The sequence below is a fragment of the Pinus tabuliformis genome, chromosome 1_2, assembly GCF_031772625.1.
Source record: "Pinus tabuliformis cultivar Carrire ecotype Pingquan chromosome 1_2, CPIR1, whole genome shotgun sequence".
Taxonomy (NCBI): domain Eukaryota; kingdom Viridiplantae; phylum Streptophyta; class Pinopsida; order Pinales; family Pinaceae; genus Pinus; species Pinus tabuliformis.
The window spans coordinates 1,342,297,904-1,342,308,325 of NC_142298.1; the positions used below are offsets into that span (position 1 = coordinate 1,342,297,904).

The 10,422-nt window shown below is 40.4% G+C and overlaps 1 pseudogene; it reads right to left on the reverse strand.

The window, feature by feature from the left end:
- Positions 1-984: 984 nt before the first annotated feature.
- On the reverse strand, positions 985-9,327 carry LOC149211182 (putative disease resistance protein At1g59780; annotated as a pseudogene).
- Between the last annotated feature and the right edge of the window lie 1,095 nt (positions 9,328-10,422).

Genomic DNA, 10,422 nt, shown 5'->3' on the forward strand with positions numbered 1-10,422 from the left:
GCTCATTCATCAAGTAAAAACTAAAATTTCACGCGCAATAACACACAGTAAAATACTGTAATTGTTGTTTTCATGCGCCCACGAAAATTTGCTCCACCATTTTCTCCCCAGAGACTTGCACTCTCTTTTTCTCTAAGCTCCTACTCTCTAACCTATTACAAAATTACTTTTACATTCATATATAACTCAACATACGATTTTACATTTAATTTATGACAGAGCAAAGTAATTAATATGATGTTGTTCTTCAGTGTAATCAAAATTGCGCACATGTTTATGGAGTGTGGGCAATATTCTCTGAATGAATGCTTGCCCATATCTATTTACCAAAGTACATTGATTGCTTTAAATTCCTTGTTGCATTTCAAAATGGTTCATGCCTCGCTTCAGTCCTTCCATCTTCAAACAGAGATGCAACCTGCAAAAATACCTCTGACAAATATGGCTACTGTCAAGCTGTTTATTGCGGTGATTGGAATTATTATTTCCAACACCTCCTTGGTTACGAATCTGATTTTTCCTCCCATCCAACAGTGTAGCGACCTCCATGTACTTAGTGGTGTAAACCTTTAAACTACATCTGGCTCTAATATGAAAATAACATTAAAATATTGAATTTACTAAGTTCTAACTTGTAATTTAAATTTTCTAGTTCCCATTTCAAAAACATTTAAAAAATCAATGCAAAGTGATATGTCACATTTTTTCTCATAATATGACAGGTAGATTTCAATCTTCACTATACTTATACATGATCTTGATTCCCTAAAGGAAGAGAGAACAGTTTCCTTGAAAGATCATGATCTTGATCTTGATTCCCTGAAAGAAGAGATAATTTGCGTAAAAGAAAATTTGAAGAGTCAGTCATGGTCTCGAAACTCAAGTGATTCCAGCTGTGTGAAAGTGGAATGAGTGGCAAATAGAAACTACTAAAGATAAGGCATTGAGTGAAAACGACCATAAGGCATCTCACATAAAAAAGCATTATGGGTAGTACCATGAGGGACAACACCATGACCATGGTTTCGATGGAAAAACCCGTTTGCATATGCTTGAGCAACCCATCCCATCATTATGGCGGTGCTCATCAATCAACTTCCTCAGTATCTCTACGTGCTTTTCTCCTTCCATTGCTCGAACTACAGACCATGCTTCGCCACCTTCTTCTTCAATAGACTCAAGTATTAAGGGACTGCCATACACATGCAGTGCCCTCAGATTCTGTAAATTTTCGAGTCCTGGAGGAATGGCCTTGATGTTGGAGAAAAAGACTAAGCCCAACTTCTTCAAGAGAGGCAGAGCCCCATCCCTTATCAGAGGAAAACTGTCAACCACATCAATTTCCTCCAACTAGAAACTTTCTAGGTGTGGAAAGGCACCTGCCTCTCCAAAGGCATTGGGTAACTCTTTTAAAGACGAGGATTTAACTATATCCAGCCTCCTAAGCCATTCAAGATTCTCCAACCCTGTAGGGATCTCCTCCAGTTGGGCACAATCTCTTAGTATTAGACAATTTAGCAGTTGGAAACCACATACCCACGATGGGATCTTACCCAAAACGTTGGACTCCACAAAGAGACTGCTTAGCTTTACCATACCTCTCATGTACTCTGGTAATTCCTTCATATGTGACATCCTCAGGATGAGAGTCCTCATCTCTGTCATGTCACCCACTACGCCATCTATAATTGGCTCCTTCAAGCACTCTAGCACTAGCCATTTAAGGTGCTTCAGAGGGTGCAGATCCCGGAAGTGAGCACGAGCACAACCTCCCATAGAATCACGCAGAAGTTTTCTCTATGGTGGTGTTGCTTGCGGCCAGGTTTTCCAACATCTTTCCATTTTCAGATACTGTAGCGACGTCAACGCAAAGATCCCACAAGGCATGCACTTCAATTGTTGATAGAAACTCAGATCTAGATATATCAAACTTGTCGTCTTACCTAACTCATAAGGCAACTCACTCAGCTGGTAGCATTCAGACAGATCCAGTATATCAAGCTTCTTCAAACATGTTACTGAATCTGGAAGCTTCACTTTTGTCGATTTTTCTAAACGAAGGAAGACCAGACACTTCAATGCTCCAAAGTTATCAGGAAAACTTTTGATGGATGTCCCTCCCAAATCAATAAGTCTAAGAGAGGTGAGAGTCATGACCACTCTTGACGGAACATATTCCAGAGATATGTTCTCTGAGAGTAACATCTCCTGCAGACCCTGACCTCGGTATCCATTAGGTATTGACCTAAAATTATTGGCCCTCAGAGAAATCCTGGTTTTACGGGTGCAATGTTTCAATGGGAATTCCACCAAACCTTTCCCCACTCTGAAACAACAATTCTCTTCATTTTCGACAATTTGTGGTGCTAGATGATGTAAAACATCATGCACAGAGAAGATCACCACCTGTCCATTAGCATCCTTAATACTATCTTTGATCCGACATCGATCCACTAAAAGGTTAGTGTAAGCCCTTCCAACTTCTAATGGATCTTTACCATCTTCCGTGGGAAGAAGGCCCTCTCCTATTCACAAGTTTATCACATCCTGCACATACATTTCCTCGTCCTCTTTGAAGGTGCTCAAGTAGAGAAAGCAAAGCTACAAAGGTAAATATTGTGAGGTTCACAGCGTGTCATAACTCAATCTCTGTAAATGTGTTAGAAAACCTGCACAGATGAATCTAGCTAGTAAAGGTTGAACACACAGCTTTGCAGCGCAAAAACACTAAAAGAAAATAAAAAAACAAAAGAATGATTCATTAGAAAATAGGTTACAATGCTCATGATATAGCATTACTGGGTGAAGATCCCAAGGTAATGCACCATAGTGGTGATCAATGAGAAGACTCAACACCTACAACAAGTTCCAGAGAGAACTAGCCAGTTGTGGAGTGAAAGATGGAGAAAATCAGGGAGTAAATCATGCAGAGGAATTAACCAGTTGTGGAGTTAAAGAAGGAGCAAATCAGGGAGTAAATCATGCAGAAGAACTAACCAGTTGCGGAGTTGAAGAAGGAGAAAATCAAGGAGTAAATCATGCAGAAGGAATCTTGCATGTAGTCCCATGCTCTAACTAAGAGTCCGCATGTAGGTGTGTAGTAGTTCCAACACCCCCCCCCCCCCCCCAAACACCACTATGGGGAAAAATAGAAAATGGGCCCTGGCAACTAAGGCCAAAGGTCACCCAAAATACAACGCAACTTGTACTAAAATTGAGGAAAGAGGGAAAACCTCATGGGAAAACCCCCCCCTCAAAATACAATGTAATCAAAAGAAAAGAGGAAGAAAAGACAATTACTAAGCAACTATGTCCTTCACTCCAAGACGATCGTGCAGAGAGCGAAACTTCTGCTCAGTGAATGTCTTGGTGAAGATGTCTGCAGTCTATTCTGCTGAAGGATAGAACTACAAATCAATGATCTGATGATGTACTAAGTCTCTGATGTAGTGCATATGGATCTCTATGTGCTTTGTCCACTGCTGTTGTACTAGATCCCTGCAAAATTTGAGAGTGCTTTGGTTGTCACACCAGATGACAATGGGCTGGTGGAACTGGTCGCCCAACTCATTGAGAAAGTGCTATAGCCAAAGAGCCTGAATGGTGATGTTGACTACTCCTCTGTACTCGGCCTCAGTCAAAGAGAGAGCAATAGCAACCTGCTTCTTGCTTGACCAACAGATAGGGCCAGATCCTAGACTGAGTGAATATCCGGAGGTGGACTTGCAATCAATGTTGTCTCCCACCCAATTAGAATCTGTGAAGCCAAGAAGATTCAATGCAATTCCTATTGCATAGTGAATCCCGAAGGTGATGCTGCCATGCACATATTGGAGGAAGTTCTTGGCAGCATTCTAGTGTAGCTCATGCGACTCCTGCATGTATCTGGAAACTGACCCTACTACATATGAGAGATCTGGTATAGAGTGGGTGAGGTAAAATAAGCTCCCCACTAGCTGTCGGTAGCGAGTGCTGTCAACTAATGGAGTGTCACCTCCATCCTCAAGGCGGACCCGAGACAGAAAAGGAGTCGGTGCTGGCTTGCAGTCAGTCATGCGAAATCTCTCGAGGAGATCCCGTGCATACTTAGCCTGAGAGAGTTTGATGCCTGTGGCATCCTGGCTGATCTCAAGACCAAGAAAGAAGTGTAATGGACCCATGTCCATCATCAAGAACCTATCATGCAAGGCCCTCTTGATTGTAGCAATGGCTGAAGCCGAGCTACCGGTGATTAGGAGATCATCTAGATACAAAACTAAGATAAGAAGAGAATCATGTGTCCTAAGCATGTAAACATTCGGATCAGATTTACATCTTTCAAAGTTTTGTGATGAGAGAAAAGAATCCATCTTCGCATACCAAGCTCTCAGGGCCTACTTAAGGCCGTAGAGAGATTTCTTCGGTCTACAGACGAAAGATGAATCCTGAATGAAACCATGTGGCTGGTCCATGTAGATCTCCTCAGATAGGTCTCCATGAAGAAAGGCATTCTTCACATCCATCTGATGTACTTCCCATCCCTGGGTAGCTGCAATGGAAAGTGTAAGGCGTATGGAATCCATCTTTGCTACTGGAGCAAAGGTCTCGTCATAATCAATGCCATGCACTTGTTGGAATCCTTTGGCTATTAGACTTGCTTTCCATCTGGTGATTTTCCCATCTGCAGCACTGTTGGTCCTGTAGACCCATTTTCATTGGAAAAGCTTCCTTCCTAAAGGAAGGGGGACCAGTCCCAGGTCTAGTTCTCGAGGAGGGAGTTATACTCCTCCTCCATGCCGGACTCCCAAGATGGATGCCCAGCAGCCTCAACATAAGATTGTGGATAAGAAGACTGAACCAAATGACAATGCTAGGATGGCGATGGTTCAGTGGCAGTGAGGACAAGAGGAGGCTCAATAAACTCTAAGCTAGTCCTCTGTAGATCATAATTATCCCCCACAAGACCATTTCTAGCAGCTGGGTGGTCTTGTGCATATATCTCACGTATGCTCCTTGTTCTCTGATTTATGACAGGGGAATTTGATTCACTGCTAGAAGCACGATTTGGGCTTGGATGTGGATCATCATATGCATGCATTAGATTTGTATCTGAAGACTCTGTCTCTGCATCTGCATGCTCTACTGCAGCATCTGAATGCTCTGTATCTGCATTTGAGTGTACTGAGTCATCATCTCGGACATGAGGTAGATAAAAGGTGTCTGCATGCGGAAATTGAGGTGCATGCGAGAGACTTTCCTCAAATTTGACACTTCGCTCAATGATGAGCTTGTCCGTAGAGGAAATCAGGAATAGGTATCCCTTCACACCATCAGGGCATCCAACAAAGATGCACTTAATGCTCTATGGATTAAGAGCTTTCCTCTTTTCAGAGGGGATCCTGGCCCATGCTCGGGAGCCGAAAAGACGGAAGTGGGTGACCTCTGGTTTAGTGTTGCTTCAGGACTCAAAGGGGGTCTGATCCTTGACAAACCTATGAGGAGATATGTTCTAGATGTAGTTAGCATAATTAAGTGCTTCAGCCCATAGCTTATGAGGCAGTGACTTAGCATGCAATATGCAGGAAGCCATCTCTTTGAGAGATCGATTCTTTCTCTCAACAACTCCGTTCTGCTGCAGAGTGTATGGAACTGTGTACTGCAACTATATGCCAGACTCAAGGCAAAGGTTCTGAAGTGCTGTGTTAACATATTCCCCCCCATTGTTTGTATGGAGGGCTTTGATTTTTCTCTCTGACTGTGTCTCAACTAGTGCTTTGAAATCTTCAAAGTGCGCAAAAACTTTAGATTTGTTCTTGAGAAGATACACCCAAGTATACCATGAGAAATCATCAATAAATGTAAGCACATACCTTGCTTTGTTGATGGAAGGATGAGGAAAAGACCCCATGAGATCACTATGGATCAGATCTAGAGGAGAGGATGCTCTATGAGTCTTGCCAGTGTCAAACGTTTCTCTAGGATGTTTGCCAAGGACACACCTTTCACAAACTCCTTTGGAGAAACTGATATTTGGCAAGCCTTCCACCATCTCATGCTTGCTTAGCTACTGCATATACCTATAATTTAAGTGACCAAACCTCTCGTGCCAAATCCTACTACTATCATCAGCATGTGTAAGAAATAAGGAGGATTCAGATTTAATAAATTAAGAAAATGTATACAGTCTGGCTCCATTGTTTACCTCACCGGTTGCAATTTTGGAGCTGCTATGTAGGTCATATATGTTCACTACATCTGGAGTGAATTCCACTCTCTTTCTGGTGCCGGAATGAGTGATCTGATAAACTGAAAGCAAGTTTACCGAAATTTTTGGAACATGAAGCACATCTTCAAAGCTTCTGTGTAAAAGCTCCACTCTACCTTTTCCTGTGACCTCAATAGGTGAGTCATCTCCCATGAGGATGGGAGGTCCTTTTCATGCATTCAAAGAGGAATAAACTTCCTTTGCAATAGCCATATGATGTGATGCACCAGAATCGATAATCCATGCATCAGGGGAAGAATTAATTGCAACTAAAGCATGAAAATTGTTACCTTTCCCATCTGGCGGACCCTCAATTTTCTTCTTGGTGCCTTGAGGGATGTGGTCCCCAAGATTGTGCTTCTAAAGGATTTTTGCCATTTGGTCAATTTTTTTCTTCATGCAAGAGGATTCTGGATGGAATCCTCTTTGACAGTAGGTGCATCTGTTTCCTTTCTTCCCTTTCTCATTTCTCGAGCCGGAGGAGTCATTGAAGGGCTTGGTGTACCCTTCCTTCTTTGGATGGGAATGCACTTTTCCCTTGTCTTTTTGCTGCTGAATTTTCAGATTTGAATCAAATCTGTGATTTTTATTATGGCTGCCATCATGCACAACAAGTGCATGCGATTTTGGAGGTTTGATTTTCCCCATGCCAATGAGTTTATCTTGCTCAAATGAAGGGACTCCATGAACTCTTTGAGAGAAGGCATAGTGTAGGATTTACCTGTTGTGAGCTTTACTGAATGAAATGTAGACACAAAGACAGAGTATTCTGGTTCGAGCTTTGACATAATAGAGAGAACTTGGCGACTCTCCTCCTTGGATTTGTCAATTCCACAACCCTTGAGTTGCAGCAATAGATCATTATATTTGGTGAAGAAGTCTTGAATTCTGTCATAGTTCCGTGGATCCAATGACAGCAGCTCCACTTCGAGCAGATGTCCTTTCATCTCATCCTATTTTCCGTAGAGTTCTTCAACCTTTTTCCAAATCTCATTGGGAGTATTGCAGGCAGATAGATGAAACTGCAACTCTAGAGAGATGCACATGCATATGGATCCGTGGGCCTCATCCATACGGTTGAGGTACTTGGATTTCTCTATGGCTGAATTTGGTTCCACTTCTGTAGCCATGGTAATCCTGTACAACCCTTTTTGATGAATGTATCGAGCCATTTGGTCCTTCCATTCGCGATAGTTGTACGGTGTTAGGATCGATGCTTTGGTAAACTCCAATTTTCTGTCGATCTTCGATCTCCAAGATGTAATACCTGCAAAATAAAGTATTGATGCACCTTTTATTTAGCAACCTGTGGGCTCTGATACCATGTAAATGTGTTAGAAAACCTGCACAGATGAATCTAGCTAGTAAAGGTTGAACACACAGCTTTGCAGAGCAAAAACACTAAAAGAAAATCGAAAGAACAAAAGAATGATTCATTAGAAAATAGGTTACAATGCTCATGATATAGCATTACTGGGTGAATATCCCAAGGTAATGCACCATAGTGGTGATCAATGAAAAGACTCAACACCTACAACAAGTTCTGAAGAGAGAACTAGCCAGTTGCGGAGTGAAAGAAGGAGCAAATCAGGGAGTAAATCATGTAGAGGAACTAACCAATTGTGGAGTTAAAGAAGGAGCAAATCAGGGAGTAAATCATGCAGAAGAACTAATCAGTTGCAAAGTTGAAGAAGGAGCAAATCAATGAGTAAATCATGCAGAAGGAATCTTGCATGTAGTCCCATGCTCTAACTAAGAGTCTGCATGTAAGTGTGTAGTAGTTCCAACAATCTCAACCGATTGTAGAGTTTCTTCTCTACGTGAGGGTCCACTTTATCTGCATTTTGCAACTTCTCCAGAGTCAACCTCCAATCTGATGGCGCAACGATGCCTGCCATGGCTGCTCCTATTACTTTGAGAGCAAGCGGCAGCCGATCACACTCCCCACAGACATCCCAGGCAATCTTTTCGATTCCAACATGTGGAGTGTGCTAAATACCTACAAACGCATGAAAGCAGAAGAGGCTCCAACTCTCATCTGCAAACAGACTATCCATGGAAATTTGGGTACCCACTCTCATTTTTGAAAGGAATCTTCAATCTCTTGTCGATACAATGATCTTGGAGCTATCATTCATCTGATCATCCGGTACGCCCAACATCTCCAACAGATTTTCACTATCGTCCCAAATATCATCTAAAAATAGCAAGAACCTCCTGCTGCTAGTTTTTTGATAAATCCATCTCTTGACATCTTCTTGGCTTCATCTCACGTCAAAGCCCTCACTTAAATGGAGGTCTATTTGTCTCCCAAGGTTATTGCAGAGATTTATGATTGACAAATTTTGGGAAACTGTCAACCACAAAATCAAATCTTTCTCAAAGTGTTGTTGCACTTGCTTGTCATTCAAGGCTCTCTTGAGGAGCAGAGTTTTTCCAGATCCACCCATGCCAACAACGCCTATTCTGGATGTCGCAGAGGCTGCGATTTCGTTATCATCTGTTAGCAGAATTTTAAGGGTTTTGAATACCTCATCTTGTCCCACGATGCACGCCTCTTGAATTGGCTACTGCCTGTAACTTGCAAGGCTTGGTTACCTTGTTGGAGCAATTGAAGATTAGCTCTGAGCAGCTTCATGGCTCTGTAACTATATGTTTTGCAGTTCAAAAAGGAGTTGTTGAGTGAATCCAATCAAAGGCAGTCTTTCCAGATGACTCTGCAGACTATCAATACTCTTCCTGATCTTCTCACTCAACAAGAATCGAGATACCATATTATATGCTGGAACTTGACATTTATGCACTATTTTGATTGTAACTTCCATAATTCTGTTCAATGTTTGAAGCCAGTTGTTAACTATAACAAGTTCAATCTTGTTAACTAAATCACTCTGAGACTGTCGAATAACTATTCCATATTGTTGAATTTCCATGTTTATAGGCGGAATCTCCTTCACTAAATTTTCCAAAATCCCCAACTCTTTTCTGCAACAAAGAGCAATCTTGATGTGCCCCTCTATTACTTGAACTGCCCTATCAATAAGAATGGCTATTGATCCAGATACAAATCGAGGATCTCCCATATTTTCTAATTTCTCTCGATGATTTTGATGTCGTGATCTTGCCTAAAGCTAGACATTAATATAGTCTAATTAACCACGAAAATGTGTGGGGCAAATATGAATCAGCTGGGAAATAGTTACACCATCACTGAAATAACTGGTAGCTATGAACGATACCAGTCTGAATAGTAGGTATGAATTTTAGGTGCAGTCATAGTTTCTTAATCGAAAACATATGAGATGAGAATGATATGTAATTTTCTAATGGTATGTGTTTTTCTAATAGTTAAATTATAAAATTTAAATGTGTATTAGGTGGTTTAAATTTTAATCAAAGAGTTGAGAATTTCATGAAATAAAAATTGTTCTAAAGATATTCAGCTAAATCTAAAATTGTATAAATAAAAATTGTTTTAAAAGTTCTTTAGCTAAATCGAAAGTTGCATAATAAAGATATTTGGCTAAATCTAAAGTTGCATAAATAAAAATTGTTTTAAAAGATCTTTACCTAAATCGAAAGTTGCATAATATTAATGAGAACATAAATAGATGATTAATTCTTCTATTCAACATTACAACTAACCTCAACCAAAATTCAATATAGTGAAAAAAACAACATGTAATTTACTTTACATGCTTAGTGATATAAAAAGGCCATTTAACCTTTACTTTTGTTAACTCGATTTACAATCTTTGATTGTTCACTGGCTTTCCAGTTAATCAACGTAATCACCTCGTCTATTATTTTTACTTACTTAGCATCTAGGTTTACATAGGACTCTCCTTTGGATCTCTTACATTTCTAACTCACTATTTAATCTTTACTTGTTCTCTAGCTTTTGATATTAACAACGTAATCATCTGGTCTATTATTTTGAGATACTTCACATCTAGGTTTACATAGCAGTCTCCTTTGCGTCTCTAACATGGGTTATTCGATGAGCTACATTTATTACTTTGGATTTTCTTTATTCTTGGCTGCCTCTTTCATTAGTTTTTGACAACTATTTCAACTTCCTTGTTCAAGCGTGGCTCACAATTCATACAAAAACATCAACCAAATATTATTATTAAATTAAATATTATTATTAAAGATAGTTAATATATATTTATATG